The sequence below is a fragment of the Apodemus sylvaticus genome, chromosome 19, assembly GCF_947179515.1.
Source record: "Apodemus sylvaticus chromosome 19, mApoSyl1.1, whole genome shotgun sequence".
Classification (NCBI taxonomy): domain Eukaryota; kingdom Metazoa; phylum Chordata; class Mammalia; order Rodentia; family Muridae; genus Apodemus; species Apodemus sylvaticus.
The window spans coordinates 17403462-17420725 of record NC_067490.1 but is presented as its reverse complement, the minus strand read 5'-3'; the positions used below and the strand labels follow the sequence as shown (position 1 = coordinate 17420725).

Genomic DNA, 17264 nt, shown 5'->3' with positions numbered 1-17264 from the left:
GCTACTGTAAACAATGCTTCTATGAACATTTATATATGTCTTTGTATACATTTTCATTTTTCTTACCCAAATCCAGACTGTAATTAAAGCATCACATACAAACCCTACCTAATTTTTTTAGCCTTTTTAATAAAAAGCCATCCAGACTAAATAATTGATCTTTCTTCATTTTGAAAAGATTAAAAAAACAGTTTTAAAACAGTTAAGTAATGATAATTTACATCTCCTCTCCTAACACTAGTGTCCTGCTCTGAGTTTTGAAGGCAGAGGAGTTGGTAGTAATAATTATAGTATTGATTCTACAGAAATTTCTTCTTTGAAAGGATGTATTAACATATTCACAAAGCAGTATACACACAAGCACTTGTCATAAGTATTCAATATATAATACTTTTGTATTAAAATATCCCAAATTCATAATAATTTTGGAGAAATTTCATTACAGCTTTTTTTTCAGAATTCCTGCATATTTTCATAAATTCTACATGGAAATGTTAAAGACATATATGTATATATGTAAATGTGTATTGTGTATATATGCATATATGCATATACTTACATATGTGTATGTATATATGTGCATATATGCATATACATATATATGTGTATGTGCATATGTGCATATGTGCATATGTGCATATGTGTATATGTGTATATGTGTATATGTGTATATACATTCACACAAACACTAATGTTGACTAAAATTTACCCTTTTAATAATGTTTTATTGATTTGAAATGTATACATGCACCGGGCAATTGTGGCGCACACCTGTAATCCCAGCACTCTGGGAGGCAGAGGCAGGCGGATTTCTGAGTTCGAGGCCAGCCTGGTCTACACACTGAGTTCTAGGACAGCCAGGGCTATACAGAGAAACCCTGTCTCGAAAAAAACAAATCCAAAAACATTTAAAAAAAAACCAAACCAAAACAAAAAAGAATAGTATATATGCACACATGTTTCTTATGTTACCTACTTCCTGTTCTGCAAACCCTCCCAGCTCTCCCTCCCACTTCATGTCTTTTTTTTAATAGCTTGCTGAGTCTGGCTTTGAGCAGTCCAAGAGCTGTTAGACTTTTACAATTTTTTCTCTTTATCAGATTATCTGAAGTAGAAAGACTCACCTTAAATCGGGGCCTTACCCTCCGAGGGCAGCTCAGATAAGAGGACATGTAAGAAAACAGTCACTTTTTGCCTGCTTGCCCTCACTCTTGCTGGCACGTTCATCTGTCCTGTTGCTGTGGCACTCCTTCCCTCATATCACGACCAATTTCTTTGGGAGTCTAATGTGGAGTGAAGAGCAGCAGCCCCTCAGGAGTCCTCCAGGTTTTCAGTGGCACAGTGGGAATGTTGAGACACCCAGCCTTGTGGGCTGAACAACTGTTGGATTCGTAGCTTACCCACTGTGAGATAGGCAATGTTAGACTACCTGGACCATATCCTGTAATACATATACACATCTGTGTGTATACATACATATATAACATTATATTATATATAATATATAAGAAACACACAGATACAGATATGTATATATGTGTGCATGCATATATGCATATATATGTGTGTGTATATACATATAGAGTCATGCAATATTATCAGTTCTGTTCCTTTGGAGAATCCTAGCTAATACCTAGAAAGATCATTTTAGGGATTTTTTTTGGAGGGGGGGGGGAAGGGGTTGGGTTTTTTTTTTTTTTTTTTTTTTTTTTTTTTTTTTTTGGTTTTTTCGAGACAGGGTTTCTCTGTGTAGCCCTGGCTGTCCTGGAACTCACTCTGTAGACCAGGCTGGCCTCAAACTCAGAAATCTGCCTGCCTCTGCCTCCCAAGTGCTTGGATTAAAGGCATGCACCCCCACTGCCCGGCCTCGAAAGATCATTTTAAAAGGGTGAAAATTAAAGCCTTTATCTTCATCTTACTAATTTTCTTCGAATTTTTAAAACTTTCATCAGTGTAATGGCTACTCACTCTCTCTTCTTCGCCTGCTTGCCTCATGGGACTGAGCAACTGCAAGACCCTTGGACTTCCATTCCCAGCTGTGCTGACCATTGTTGGGAGTTGGACTACAGACTGTAAGTCATCCACAAATTCCCTAACTATACAGAGACTACCCCTAAGTTTTGTGACTCTAGAGAACCCTGACTAAGACAATCAGTTTTCTTTTTTTTTTTTTTAATTTTTTTATTGTTTATTTGCATTTCAAATGTAACCCCCCTTTCCGGTTTCCTCTCTGAAAACGCTTATCCTACCCTTCCTTGAGGGTGCTCCTCCACCCACTCCCGCCCCACCGCCCTAGCATTCCCCTACGCTGGGGCATCAAGCCTTCACAGGACCAAGGGCCTCCCCTCCCATTGATGTCCGACAAGGCCATCCTCTGCTACATATGTGGCTGGAGCCATGAGTCCCTCCATGTGTACTCTTTGGTTAGTGGTTTAGTCCCTGGGAGCTCTGGGGTGTCTGGTTGGTTGATATTGTTGTTCTTCCTATGGGGTTTCCTATGCAAACCCTTTAGCTCCTTCAGTCCTTCCCCTAACTCCTCTATTGGGGACCCTGTGTTCAGTCCGATGGTTGGCTGTGAGCCGCTGCATCTGTATTTGTCAGGCTCTGGCAAAGCCTCTCAGGAGATATCCATTTCAGTCTCCTGTCAGGAAGCACTTCTTGGCATCAACAATAGTGTCTGGGTTTGGTAGCTGCATCTGGCATGGATCCCCAGGTGGGGCAGTCTCTGGATGGCCTTTCCTTCAGTCTCTGCTCCACTCTTTGTCCCTGTATTTCCTTTAGACAGGAGCAATTCTGGGTTAAAACTTTGAGAAGGGTGGGTGGCCCCATCCTTCAACCAGGGGCCATGCCTACCCTCTGGATATGGTCTCTGCAGGTTCTCCCTCCCCTTTGTTGGGTATTTCAGCTAATGTCATCCCGTTGGGTCCTGGGAGCCTCTTGCTTTCCTTGTGTCTGTGACTTTCTATTGGCTACCCCCAGTTCCCAATCCCTCATTGCTACACACCTCTGTTCAAATTTCCTGACCCCCTGTACATCTCCCCCCTTCTCCTCCCACACCTGATCCTGCCCCCCTTTTTCTTCTCCCCCTCCTCTCTTCCTCCCAAGTTCTCCCCACCCTTAACTCCTGTGATTATCTTGTTCCCCCTTCTAATCAGTTTTCTTAAAGTTTCTGTTTTTAATGACATCCAGAAATCATAGGGACTTGCTTGAGTTCTTACCCATTTCATATTATGAGGTCCTAAACATTCCTTCACAGTTCCTTCAAGTATCTTGAGCTGGTCACCAGATAAGATCTCCTAAGATTTCTTCTTTTTAAATCAGTGATGATTAGATCCCAGTATCAAATTTGGGGCATATATAAGTCTGTAAGTCGTATCATTTGAAAGTTTCACTTTAAGAAAGCAAAGGGGAATTATGAAATATTCATATCTACATTAATATGGTATTGTATGTTTATATGAAATATAAATTAAAGTATGTCAAAGTATGAAATATAAGATAAAGTATATTATTCTTTAATGTATACTATCCATGTATAATGTGATTACAGATTGCATGTCTCTCTGTGCTAAATTGTATACGAGTCTCATAGATTATATATTAAAAGAAGCTCATTTAATTTGTCAAAGGTTAGGAAACATTGTTCCAGTGGCTCATTTTTCATAAGCAGAACCTTTGAGCACTGAGATTTAACCTTTTGTTCTTTACCAGCTATAAAGTTCTTCTCACACATTACACTGTTGGGGCTACACTCTGTCAAACTGATTATAGATCACAGTTACCAGTGGGGTTGGGCGTTTCCTTTTCTACCCTACAGTAATGTTCGCTTCCTGATTTATTAAATAGCATAGTGTAGCACTATTGACTCAAGAGCCTAGTGCAGAATAATCATAACCTGCCAAAGAAAAGTTGAACCCGTGGGCTTTCCAAGAATCACAGCTAAGCCAGAACCCAGCTCTCTGGATCATTTAGAAGACAGTCGACAGAAGATAGACAGAGCTGTAGGAGATAGTGGTAAGATGTGATGCCCCAGCAGTGGTTCAGGTCTACGTACGTCACTAACCTCCAGGCTGTTGTTGTTGTTGTTGTTGTTGTTGCTGCTGCTGCTGCTGCTGTTTTCAAAACAGGGTCTTACCAGGGTTGGCCTCAGACTCACAGAGATTCACCTGGGTCTTTTCAACAAATGGTGCTGGTTCAACTGGAGGTCAGCATGCAGAAGAATGCGAATTGATCCATCCTTGTCTCCTTGTACTAAGCTCAAATCCAAATGGATCAAGGACCTCCACATAAAGCCAGACACTCTGAAGCTAATAGAAAAGAAACTGGGGAAGACCCTTGAGGACATCGGTACAGGGAGAAAGTTTCTGAACAGAACACCAATAGCGTATGCTCTAAGAGCAAGAATTGACAAATGGGACCTCATAAGGTTACAGAGTTTCTGTAAGGCAAAGGACACCATCAAGAGGACAGATCGGCAACCAACAAATTGGGAAAAGATCTTCACCAATCCTACATCAGATAGAGGGCTAATATCCAATATATATAAAGAACTCAAGAAGTTAGACTCCAGAAAACCGAACAACCCTATTAAAAAATGGGGTACAGAGTTAAACAAAGAATTCTCACCTGAAGAACTTCGGATGGCGGAGAAGCATCTTAAAAAATGCTCCACTTCATTAGTCATTAGGGAAATGCAAATCAAAACAACCCTAAGATTTCATCTTACACCAGTCAGAATGGCTAAGATTAAAAATTCAGGAGACAGCAGGTGTTGGAGAGGGTGCGGAGAAAGAGGAACACTCCTCCACTGCTGGTGGGGTTGCAAATTGGTACAACCACTCTGGAAAGCAGTCTGGCGGTTCCTCCGAAAACTGGGCACCTCACTTCCAGAAGATCCTGCTATACCACTCCTGGGCATATACCCAGAGGATTCCCCACCATGTAATAAGGATACATGCTCTACTATGTTCATAGCAGCCCTATTTATAATTGCCAGATGCTGGAAAGAACCCAGGTATCCCTCAACAGAAGAGTGGATACAAAAAATGTGGTATATCTACACAATGGAGTACTATTCAGCCATTAGAAACAATGAATTCATGAAATTCTTAGGCAAATGGATGGAGCTAGAGAACATCATACTAAGTGAGGTAACCCAGACTCAAAAGGTGAATCATGGTATGCACTCACTAATAAGTGGTTATTAACCTAGAAAACTGGAATACCCAAAACATAATCCACACATCAAATGAGATACAAGAAGAAAGCAGGAGTGGTCCCTGGTTCTGGAAAGACTCAGTGAAACAGTATTTGGCAAAACCAGAACGGGGAACTGGGAAGGGGTGGGAGGGAGGACAGGGGAAGAGAAGGGGGCTTACGGGACTTTCGGGGAGTGGGGGGGGGCTAGAAAAGGGGAAATCATTTGAAATGTAAATAAATTATATCAAATAAAAAAAAAAAAAGACAAAAAAAAAATGTGGCAGGGCCGGGGAAGTGATGACACACACCCTTGATCCCAGCACTTGGGAGTCAGAAGTAGGTGGATTTCTCAGTTTGAGGCCAGTCTGGAGACAGCCAGGGCTACACAGAGAACCCCTGTCTCAAAAAACAAAACAAAACAAAACAAAACAACACAACAACAACAACAAAGTGTGTGGCACCACACCTGTTTTGTAAGTTCTTTAAGACTGTTTTGGTCTTTGGTCTTTGTATATGAGATGCTTGCCATGGGGGTATGATATACAGAGAGTTTTTGAGTGCGTTTGACAGCTACTGTTGCTGATGTACCTTGAAGGCTTTCATTCATGGTCACCATAATAGATGTGTGCTCTATTGTATGACCAGATTGAAAATTGGGATGGAGTTCTTTGGTGCATACTTGAGACTAGGTCCTCGCTGCACTTTCTAGTGTTAGGCTGTGACATGTACCTTTTCTGGAACAATTGCGAGCCTCCCAGTTACAACGTGAGTTACATCTTTGAAACAAAGGCACAGGACACAATAGGTAGAAAACCCAACAGAGGTCACAAAGCTAAGAGGCAATCGTGCCTTTGGCATCTGGGTTTTTGTCCTCTGTGCCCTCTGCCTCTACACTCAACTCCCTGGGACTTCTGTTTCTTCACCTAAAATAAATTGGCAGATAAAATTCTGCATGGAGTTGGAGTAGCGTGTGTGCCGAGGGAGTGTGTCAATCTCCAGGACAGCTTCCACTTCTAAGCTTCCGATAACATTCAGCCCTCCCAAGTTAATTAATCCGGAAACCCTGCATAAAGCTGGGTGCGGTATCACACTCCTGCAATCTCAGTACTTCAGAAGCTGGAGCAGGTGGATTGAGAGTCGAAGGCAGGCATGAGCTCTAGAAAGAGGCCCTGGGAGTGGAGAGAAGTAAAGTCAAGGATCAAACCACCCAGAAGCAGCCTCCTTGTTCTTCCAAGGATACCTTCCATGGGACGAAGTGTCTCCAGTTGTCATTGTACGTGAGGTTTGCGGTTCATTGTGTTTTACTTTGGTGAGTAGCAGACTTGGAGTGATAGACCCAAGCATTTGTCCTCTGTAGGACAATGTGATGGCTCTCTGCAGATCTGGAAATGCAATGCTTTTTTTTTTTTTTAATTTCAATACATAATGATGGATTTGTTTGGAGGTAAAGGGCGCTGGCGTTTTTCTCTCTGAGCTGGCTATATGTCTAGGTTTGATTGACAGCTGTTTATTATTGCCAAAGACTGTCACCCCATTACTTCTTAAGGCTCCTTTAAGCTGCTCATCGTGTCTTGATGCGGCAACCTGATTTCTCAGGAAATGTCACCATCAGCCTTGCCAGGGGTCTTAGTTAGGGTTTCAACTGCTGTGAACAGACACCATGGCCAAGGCAACTCTTAGAAAGGCAAACATTTCATTGGGGTTGGTTTTCAGGTTCAAAGTTTCAGTCCGATATCAGCACAACAGTGTCCAGGCACATACGGTGTTGCAGAAGGAGTCAAGAGGTCTACATCTTCATCCGAAGGTAGTCAGGAGAAGACTCTCTTCCAGGTAGCTGGGAGGAGGAGCTCAAAGCCCACACCCCACAGTGACACACTTCCTCCAACAAGGCCACACCTCTTAGTATCACCACTCTCTGGGCCAAGCATATTCAAACCACCACAACAGGGAGCATTCTCAACCTCCTAGGATAGAGTAATTTTGCTAATTTCTCCTTCTGGTGTGCCTGCTGACACATCTATGATTTCCTGTTGGAAAACACACAGATCAGGAAACTGAATCAGAGACGAGAATCTTGGAGCTTTTTTTTTAGGACTCAGAAATGCTGGAGCTCCATGGGATGCTCTGTGAACTGTGGGAATGATGCAAGATATTTCCTATCCATTCACGTTGAGGCAGTGAGAGGCCAGTGATGGGGGTGGGGAGGGAGAGGAGGAGGAGGAGCTAAGAGAAGGAGGGGCAGAGAGATAGGGAGCAGGGTGGCTACTCGAGGGAGCAGAGGAGATGCGGAGACCCAGATGGTGTCAGATGTGTTTCTGGGTGTGTTGAGAGGTTAGAAATATTGGTATAAAACTTTATCATTGTGATTTGGCATTATGTAATTGGGGGTTTCATATACATAAATATATTTGGTTAACTACTCAAGTTTAAGAGTCATGCGTTGCTGTGTACTTGGAAGGAGTGGGTGCTGGGCAGGAGAGTGAGAGAGAGGGAGAGAGAGAGAGAGAGAGAGAGAGAGAGATCCTCCAGGACTTGGAGCAGAGGGCTGGAGGGGCGGTACTCTATTTTAATCGTTTCCCACTATATGGGAATGATGGGATGCTGTGAGTTGGCCATCTTCTGATCTATGCCACCATACTTTCCCAGCAGTCCTTAGTGAACTCTTATCTCTAAAGCCCAAGTTGGTGAATCAATGAGGTTTATACTTATAAGAGTGCGGGTAAGAGGTTAGTTACAGGTACATGGGCGATTCAAAGGCAGCTGCATCATGGGAGCTCATGCAACCAGGGTGACAGCTCAAGCCTGGAACTCTGGAGCTCTGCCCAACCTTCTAGTAGTAGCTCTACAGGTTGGAAAGACTTCTCTTCAGTAGCCCTTCCTGGCATCTTGGGACTCTGGAGTCCCAAGACTTCCTGAGTCTTAAAAGCCTTTCTCCAGGATGGAATACTTTCAGTCCAATATCCACCCTCCTCTGTCCCTGTGTTCCTGGGAGGTGGGCTCCTGTGGGCAAAAGTTCCTTTACTCCATCAGTGTCAGGCTTCTGCTTGGGTTTGCCCACTGGTGGGCACTTTCAAAAGATTGGTGAACAGAGTCACATCCACCTTGGTGTTTTATCTAAGCATGAAGTGGCAACCCTGATTTTAACTCTTCATATTGGTCCTCTCTATTAGTCAAGGTTCTCTAGAGGAACAGAACTTATAGAATGATGTATAGAATATATAGAGGACATATGGAATATATAGAATTTATTAAGCTGGCTTACAGGCTGTGGTCCAGCTAATCCAACAATGGCTGTCTATCAGTAGAAGGTTCAAGAATCCAGTTGTTCAGTTCATGAGACTGAATGTCTCACCTGTCTTCATTATACATGGGAATCCTGAACACGTATGTTCTAATGCCAGTGAAGAAATGAATTTGCCAGTGAGAGCAAGCAGGCAAAGAGAACAGGCTTCCTTCTTCCATGTCCTTCCCACCTCAGAAATTTTGGATTAAAGGAGTCTCTTCCCACATCAGAGATCCAAATTAGAAGAAGGTCTTCCCACTTCAAATGATTTAATTAAGAAAAAAAAATCCCTCACAGGTGCTCCCAGGCATTTGGGTTTTAGTTAATCCCAATTTTAGTGGTCAAGCTGACAAGCAAGAATAGCTGCCCCGTTCTCCTTACAGGGGCTATTCTCTCAGGCACTGGGAACACTAGGTCTGACCTTTGTCACATTAGACCCATAGCAATTTCAAAGCTCTTGATTGCACTTTTAAACCATCTCAGACTTCTATCAATAGGTCTTTCAGCCCATAAAACTTCTTTCATTTGACTGTGTGCAATACAGTTTCGTTTCCAGCTTGAATCCTGACTCTATGACTAGTAATTGGCTAATAATGTAAGCTTTTGTTATAATACTATGTCATTATTAGTATTAGCATGATTATTGAGATAGTTCTAGAAGTAAAACAAGCAAATATTAATAGTAATTAATATAACATGATGCATATTGAACTGAAGGTGAGGTAATCTGTGTCTTCTTTCAGGGTCATCTGCATTTTCCGGGGTCATCTCCATCTTTTGAGTCATCTTCATCTTCCAGAGACATCTGCATCTTCCAGAGTCATCTGTATCTTCCAGGGTCATCTGCATTTTTTCAGGATCATCTGTATCTTCCAGAGATACCTGCATCTTTCAGAGATATCTGCATCTTCTTCCAGGGTCATCTGCGTCTCCTTCCAGGGTCATCTATGTCTTCCAAGATCATCTTCATAATCATCTAAATAAGGCAGAGGTCACATCCTGCATTCAGAAGTCTGTTTTGCCTCCAGTTTCAATAACTTTCAAGTACTGTCCTGGCTAGTTGTATGTCAAGTTGACACAAGCTAGAGTTATGTTGGAAGATGAAACCTCAATTAAGAAAACGCCATCACTAGATTGGCTTGTGGGCTAGGCAGTACTCTATTTTCTTGATTGTGGAGGGCTCAGTGCACTGTGGTTAGAGCTACCCCTGGGCTGGTGGTCATAGGTGCTCTAAGAAGGCAGGCTGAGGAAACCACAAGAAGTAATCCAGTAGGCAGCATTCCTTCATGGTTTCTGCATCAGTTCCCGCCTCCAGGTTCCCGCCCCACTTGAGTTACTTCCTTGGCTGTCCTAGATGATGAACTGTTATGAGAAACTGTGAGTGAAATAAACCCTTTCCTCCTCAAGTTGCTTTTGGTCATGGTTCTTCACCTCAGCAATAAAAACACTAAGACAAGCACTGTGATAAAAAAATGTAAGACCCTCTGTAGCATTGACCATAGCTCAGTGGTAGAGCACTTGCCTAGAAAGAGCAAAGTGCTAAGCTTGGCCCCCAGTACTAAGGGGGAAAAATCACAAGAATTTCAACTACATGGTGGGTCTCAGGGATAAAGATGAGAAAATAATTTGATGTTTGTAGTAAGGGATGGTGTGGTGGTTTGAATACGTTTGACCCAGGGAGTAGTACTATTTGGAGGTGTGGCCCTGTTGGAGAAGGTGTGGCCTTGTTGGAGGAAGTGTGTCACTGTGGGCGTGGATTTTGAGACTCTAGTCCTAGCTACCTGGAAACCAGTCTTCTCCTGTTTGCCTTTGGAACAAGATGAACTCTCAGCTCCTCCTGCATCATGCCTGCCTGGATGCTGCCATGCTCCTGCCTTGATGATAATGGACTGAATCTCTGAACCTGTAAGCCAGCCCCAATTAAATGTTGTCCTTATAAGAGTTGCCTCGGTCATGGTGTCTGTTCACAGCAGTAAAACCTTAACCGAGACAGATGGATACTTTGTTCACCTTTAAGTCTGGTCTATGTCAATTGAGATTCTGTTCATAGTCACAGCTTAGCTTTACATCTCCTCTCTGTTTCATCTCATAAGGTAATGGTCTCATCTCAGTTATACCCTAAAAGTTAAAATGGCTGCAGTTTAGCAGGTCTGAGGCCTTTACCTGCTAAAGACCTAGAGTCTGTGGGCGTGGACTTTAAGACCCTAGTCCTAGCTATCTGGAAACCAGTCTTTTCCTGTTTGCCCTCAGAACAAGATGAAGTCTTAGCTCCTCCAGCATCATGCCTGCCTGGATGCTTCCATGCTCTTTCCTTGATGATAATAGACTGAACTGACCACAAACATGGGTTTGTCTGGACTTTGTGTATAGAATACGGGTCGTGTTCTCTCTCTCTCTCTCTCTCTCTCTCTCTCTCTCTCTCTCTCTCTCTCTCTCTCTAACTTGACACTTTGAACTGAGAAAGTACTTGGCAATTTTTCAGCTTGTTATATAATTCATGGAAGTCTGACTCTGAGGTAGAGGCTCATTTAAAGGAATTGGCACTGTTGAGGGGAAGATCTAGTTCGCTGGTCTTATGTTTGTTTTAAAATAATATCCATTAATTCCACTTGTATTTTCCCAAGAAGAAAGCAGATCCTTTGGTACATTTGAACCCAGCAGCTTGTCTCTGGGAGGCTCTGGGTGTATTATCTAACAAAACTGTACTGTTGAGTTATGTCAACTGAATGTATGCAGTCCATGTGGGTAATAACCGTGGACTATCCTAGATATTTGATTTTATGTTCCCATCTGAGAAGCCATTGTGTGCCAAGAACTGGATCCTGGAATGCTGCATTAACTTTTCTTGGAGGGGACATGAGCTAACTTTCATTTACTCCAGATAAGGCACCAATGACAGACCAAAGAGATAGTTCTTCTCAACGCTAGTTTGGTGACCCAGTGAGGACTGGTACTTACTAACAGTGCATGGCTAAGTGATTGCTTACTAAAGTAGGCATAACCCCAGTACAACCACATCATTAAGAAGTCTGGCCCCGGTGTGGTGACCTCCCATATCTGCATAGATGGAGCTACCCATCCCTTCAGCTCTCCCGCCCTCTGGGTACGCTAGCACTCCCCAGACCCACAGGTACCTGAGACAGAACTACATAAAGCAGGAAGGAGAGGCTGGAATCACAGACAGGGAGTCTAAGGGTCCCTCACAGAAGAGGGAACATCAACAGGCCCCGTCTTGAGGGTCACTTGCCCATAATCACAGTTTCTCTGACTACATGGCTAAGACCACAATGGCTGTGCTTGTAGGATAGTCTCTCACAACATGGGGTAAGCTGTGAATGTGTGCAGCACATGAATGTGGAGGTCACATGCTGTATATATCACTGCCTGTTCATTTTGTTTTCTTTTTTATTTGGTTTGGGTTTTCTTTCGTGGCTGTCTTTGCCACGGCGATACCCTCTCACTCCGAGAAGTTCTTTCGACTTTAGAATGACTTGTTTTCTATATTGATTATTTTCATATCTGTGCAGCCAGAACACTAGCAGAAAGAATAGCTCAAAGTTCCTCAGAGATTGTAGTCTGTTGTCGCAGGAAGGCGGGGTGGGAAGGAGAGGCTCCCCTAGTGGCAGGGGCAAAATTGGGAAGTGGGTTTGTTTGTATGGTAGCAATCAAGAAGAGAAGGTGGGCTGGTACTGGAGGCTAGTGTAACTTCAAAGGCTTCCCCCATGGGGCTGGAGAGCTGGCTCAGTGGTGAAGGAGGGAACCTAGCTTAGTTCCCAGCAGCTATACTGGGTGGTTCAAACTATCTGTAACTCCAGGTCCAGGAGATTTGATACCTTTTTCTGACCTACATGACACCTGCCCACAGATGGCTACACACACACACACACACACACACACACACATGCACTCACTCACATACGCACATAAAAAGAAAATATCTATTACAGGAAGACCCACCCCTAGTGACCCCATCCTGCTAAATATGCTGTCGTCTCTCAAAGCTTCAAGGCTAAGTAACAGCATGACCTGGGAATCAAGGGCTCCACAACCCAGCCTGTTGGGGTCATTCCAGGTCCAAACCTTCACAGTTTCCCTTCTGTAGAAAATGAATAGAAGTTACAGAATTTGCTTTAGAGGATTAAATACTTAGCACCAAGCCTGGCAGAGCACAGCCGCTAAGGAATTTCAACCACACATTGCAACAAGACAGTTTCTACCTTTGACGGGTCATTCATTGGCTCCATGACGCAGTGGTCATCTGGTTGTCCATTCGAAGATCTCTGAGCAGGTTTTGGCTCTGCTCCTACCACTGTGCTGTTGGGAGTGGTAACGAGCAGGCTGCTTCACACTTGTTCTGAGAAACATACCATTTTGCTGTGTAGAGAGATAATAAGTGAATTTACATGATGAGTAATTGCAGGGCTGGGGAGATGGCTCAGCGGGTAAGAGCACTGACTGCTCTTCTGAAGGTCCTGAGTTCAAATCCCATCAACCACATGGTGGCTCACAACCATCTGTATGAGATCTGATGCTTTATTCTGGTGTGTCTAAAGACAGCTACAGTATACTTGCATATGATAAATAAATCTTTTTTTAAAAAGTGTAATTGTGAGCACTGTGGGTCCTGAGTGTGGATATGCATTATCTCGTGCTTTGAACTCAAGCCACTGAGGAGTGGATTGCTCCAGTTGGCTTTTGAAACCACTCACTGCAAGGCCAAGAAACACACATTCCTTTGCACAAGAGCGGTGTACAACTTCGCTCCTGGCCTCTCTTCTCATGGCAATGGGAGCAGACGTTCGGAGCTTCTTTCTCCACACCCAGACGACCCGTAGGGTAGCCTCGCCTCATCTCCCACTTACTGGGACCAGGGCCAAGGAGTCAGCCTTTCTTTAGCTTGTTTTCATTACCAGTTTAAACAGCGTTGGTCTCTCATGACAGGAGCTGTGGGTCCCGGGTGTTTAAATCATGGTCTCGGGTGAGTTGACGAGTCTGCGTGTTTAACACTGTTGATCTCAGATGAGATGGTTCAGGTGAACTGTGGGTCCTCGATGTATAAATTCAGGGTTTGTGTCTCATGTCATTTTTTTTTCTGAGGTGGTGGAGGGAATATGGGTCTCTTCCATCACAGACCCACAGAAGATCCAACCAGCCACAGCCCCTCCAAACCCCCATATTCTCATTTGTAAGTAGAGACAAGAGACAAGAAGAGACAGCTCTGAAAGTTAAGGAAATGTCAGAGTTCTGGGGAATCAATGGACTTTCAGAGAATGATACTTATTTCTTTCCCTTCATCCTTTAAGTTTTTTTTTTTAAAGATTCTCTTCTTTTTAAAAAAAATTTATTATTATATGTAAGAACACTGTAGCTGTCTTCAGATGCACCAGAAGAGGGCATCAGATCTCTTTACAGATGTCTGTGAGCCACCATGTGGGTGCTTGGATTTGAACTCAGGACCTTTGGAAGAGCAGTCAGTGCTCTTAACCACTGAGCCATCTCTCCAGCCCCATCCCTTCATCCTTTAATCTTCAAAAGCATTTGTGCGGAGAGTATAAAAGATTGAAATGTAAATCTGGAGAAAGGAGTAAAATGTCACATAATGAATTTTCAAAGTTATTTGCTAGATAAAAACTATTTTAAGGCCCGGAGGGGATGACTCAGCAGTTAAGAGCTCTGACTCTTCTTCTGGGGAACTGAGTCCAAATCCTGGCACCCAACTGTCAGTAACTCCAGTTCCTGGGGATCCCGAGTCCTCTTCTGGTCTCCACAGGCACAAGACGTGCATGTGGTGTCCTGACATAATGCAGGCAAAATACCCATAGCCACAAAATAATACATAAACCCAAAAAATTTGACTTTAAATAAATACTGCATATGCCTAAGAGAAAATGGCTTACTCACTTCTGTCATTTTCTGTTGTTAATTGGTGTAGGAGAAGGAAGTAGAATTCGCTTAATGATTGACAGATCTCTCAGGAAACAGAACAAAAGCCCAAATTGTGTTTTCTTTAGTTAACATTATTTCAAAGTGCAGGGTCTTTGCAACTACACTGTCATTTATAAACAGGGGATAAACGTGTCTAAAGAAACCTGCCCTTAAAAAAGAGAGAAAGAAACCTGCCCTTTGTTCATAAGTGAGGAAGAAGAGCTGTGTCAGCAGGGCGATGGTGGACCAGGATGCTGTCTTCCTGCTAAGACTCCCATACCAGCCTGATGCGTCTCCGATGACGCGTCCTCTGATGCGTCCTCCCAACCCTCTGATGCCTTTCCTGTTGGTTTCTCCTGCTTCCCCGAGAAGAGAACCAAGCTATCTATCTATCTCCATCTATCTTGTTCTCTCAAGGACTGATGTAGCATATAGTCAGAACTGGGACCTCTGAGAATATTGACAAAGCCCTTCCTAAAATTGTTTGACGGTGGTAGCAATGTTAGGCGAAGAGCAAACCCATCCGTTTGGGGCATCACCTGTGTGCCCTCGAGAGAGCGTGCTTCTAAAAACTTTGCCTCAAATTATCTTCTTGCCAGGGCAAGCTCATTTAAATCTGGCTTCTTACCTGCCCGCCATGCTCTCTCCCTCTGACATGTTAAAAGTATGTTGACCTCTGGGCCAAGAGCCCCAGCTGAGTCTATGGTCCCTGGCTTTTCTTGTCCCCGGGGACTGAAAACACTGGGGACAGAAGGAGATGGTTTTAGTTTCCTTCCCTCCAGCTTCTCTGTGTTTCCACACCCAGTGTGGTGGGGGAGGGGCTCCTCAGGCTTCTCTGGGTCAAATTCTATTTGTAGATACAAGGGCGGGGCTGGTCTAGGTCACTGGGTTCTCTTACTTGTCCCACCACAGAGGCTAAACAGAGGACCTCAAGGGACTGACTGGGTGGGTGGGTGGGGGGCAACTTTGGCCTTGCATCCTGGTGGCATGCCCTTTACTCCCGGAGCTGGCCTCCAAACACCAACCTTCTAGCCACCTCACTCACTGAACAAGCTAGGCCTTGCCACTGTTCGAGTCTAGCCCCCAGGGTTGGCTCTCGCCTTAAAGCAGGATCTTTGCCATTGCGTAAGGACACTCCTTCAGACTGTACGGACAGGCATGGACTGGCCTGAGTAGACCGTCCTCTCCCACTTACTGTTATAAGAGACACTGGGTGCAGGAGGGAACAGACTGTGCCATTTCATGGGGCTGAGGATGGGAATAGGCAGGGTTTCCCAAACATAATGAATTTATGAAGTTTCACAGACAGTAACTGGTTTGATCTACACGGGAGGGCATCGGCATGTACTCTGACACCTGGGATCTATGCAGATCAACGGAAGCTTTCTAAAATACCTGTTATTGAAACCCGGGGGTGGGGTGGGGGTGGAGGTGGGGTGGGGAGGATGACATAGGTTTTCAGGCAGTGTAGATACAATGAGTGAACACAAGTCACCCCAAATGAAACCGCCACAGGGAGAGAATACAGAGCCCCTTTCTTCTTCAGGAGCACAACATTAGGATGTCAACAGCTAAGTCCCTTTCTTTTTCCTCCCATAGGGTTTTTGTTTTGTTTTGTTTTGATACTACCTGCCTTCCATGGACACTCTTTTGTTGTTTTTAATTGATAGTGTTTCTTTTCGGAGGAGGTCCTTGTAGCCCAGGCTAGTCTAGAATTCATTATGTAGCCCAGGGTGGACCTGAGCTCCCAGAGATCTGCCTTTTGCATTGGGTATGGGTGTGAGTCACCACAGTGGGCTACCGTTACTAGGAGGTATGTTTCTGATTTTTCTTCCACTTCGAGATAAGCATGATGTGTGTGTGTGTGTGTGTGTGTGTGTTTCTTGGCAACAGTCCACCTTGGTTTTGAAGACCTGGTCTCTGAGACCTGGGACTTTCTAATATGCGTAGCCTCCACCTCTTTGGTGCTACGGTTATGACAGCAGCTGGAGTCGCGCTTATTTGTATTTGGGTGTTGGGGACGGCGAGTAAGCTCTCCCCAGGGCCAAGAATATGTTTGAGGGAACTTCTCCATAACCTGAATAGGAAGGGGGTGTAGGGGGGAAGCGCTAAAGCCATTTCTCAGGGTGGTGGGTATGGCCAGATTCTGTACCTTTTCTGAATGCTCAAACTCTCCCACGAAGCAGGCAAGAATCTGAGAATCTCATAGATAAGGTAATAGGCTGAAAGGGGCTGGGCGGCTTAACTCTTGACTTTGCAGGAGGTAGTCCTTGCTGCCTTAAGTTAGAACGCAGGCTTTGCCTGGTATGATGGGAATTCTCAAGCTGTTAGACAGCCTTGGTGCTCTTCAAGAATTCAACAGACAGAATGTGCACGGAGCAGAGGGAGAGCACACGCCACAGTGCAGGCATATCCCTGGAGCGAATGGTGTCCGCACATTCGTTAGCCCCGGGAACCCCCGGGGGGGGGGGTTCTGCAGTGGGCTTCTGGGACGGCGCAGAAGGTAGCACGAGTTGCTTTGCACCACAAGCTAGTGTTAGCCTGGTTCTACTTTAGGACACCTGACCATCTTCACACAACCTCTCCCTCCCTCTTCGACCTCCTGGTCGCCCTCCTTTTCCCGCGGAGCTGTCACAAAGGAAAGCTCCCCGCTGCCAAAGAGTACCAACTTCACAAAGTTCTAGGGCGCTTTCCTCTGGGATCGCTGCCCACAGGATAGCTCCAGCCAGGAGGCTCCCGGTGACCCCGGGAAGCCAGGGAGAGCATGCGACCCTTGTATTCATTTCCATACGGGCTCCTCGCAAATGCACACGGTGCTCGGCGGGGGGCACTCCGGGGAGCCTCGGGGGACCAAGGG

At 44.6% G+C, this 17264-nt stretch overlaps 1 long non-coding RNA gene across 1 annotated transcript; it reads right to left on the bottom strand.

Annotated features, from left to right (window-relative positions):
- Positions 1-2253: 2253 nt before the first annotated feature.
- LOC127669810 (uncharacterized) lies at positions 2254-4224 on the bottom strand. The gene is made up of 3 exons (XR_007974425.1): positions 4064-4224; positions 3219-3391; positions 2254-2775 (listed from the first exon to the last, which is right to left on the bottom strand). It is a non-coding gene; the product is annotated as an uncharacterized LOC127669810 (long non-coding RNA).
- Positions 4225-17264: the final 13040 nt, after the last annotated feature.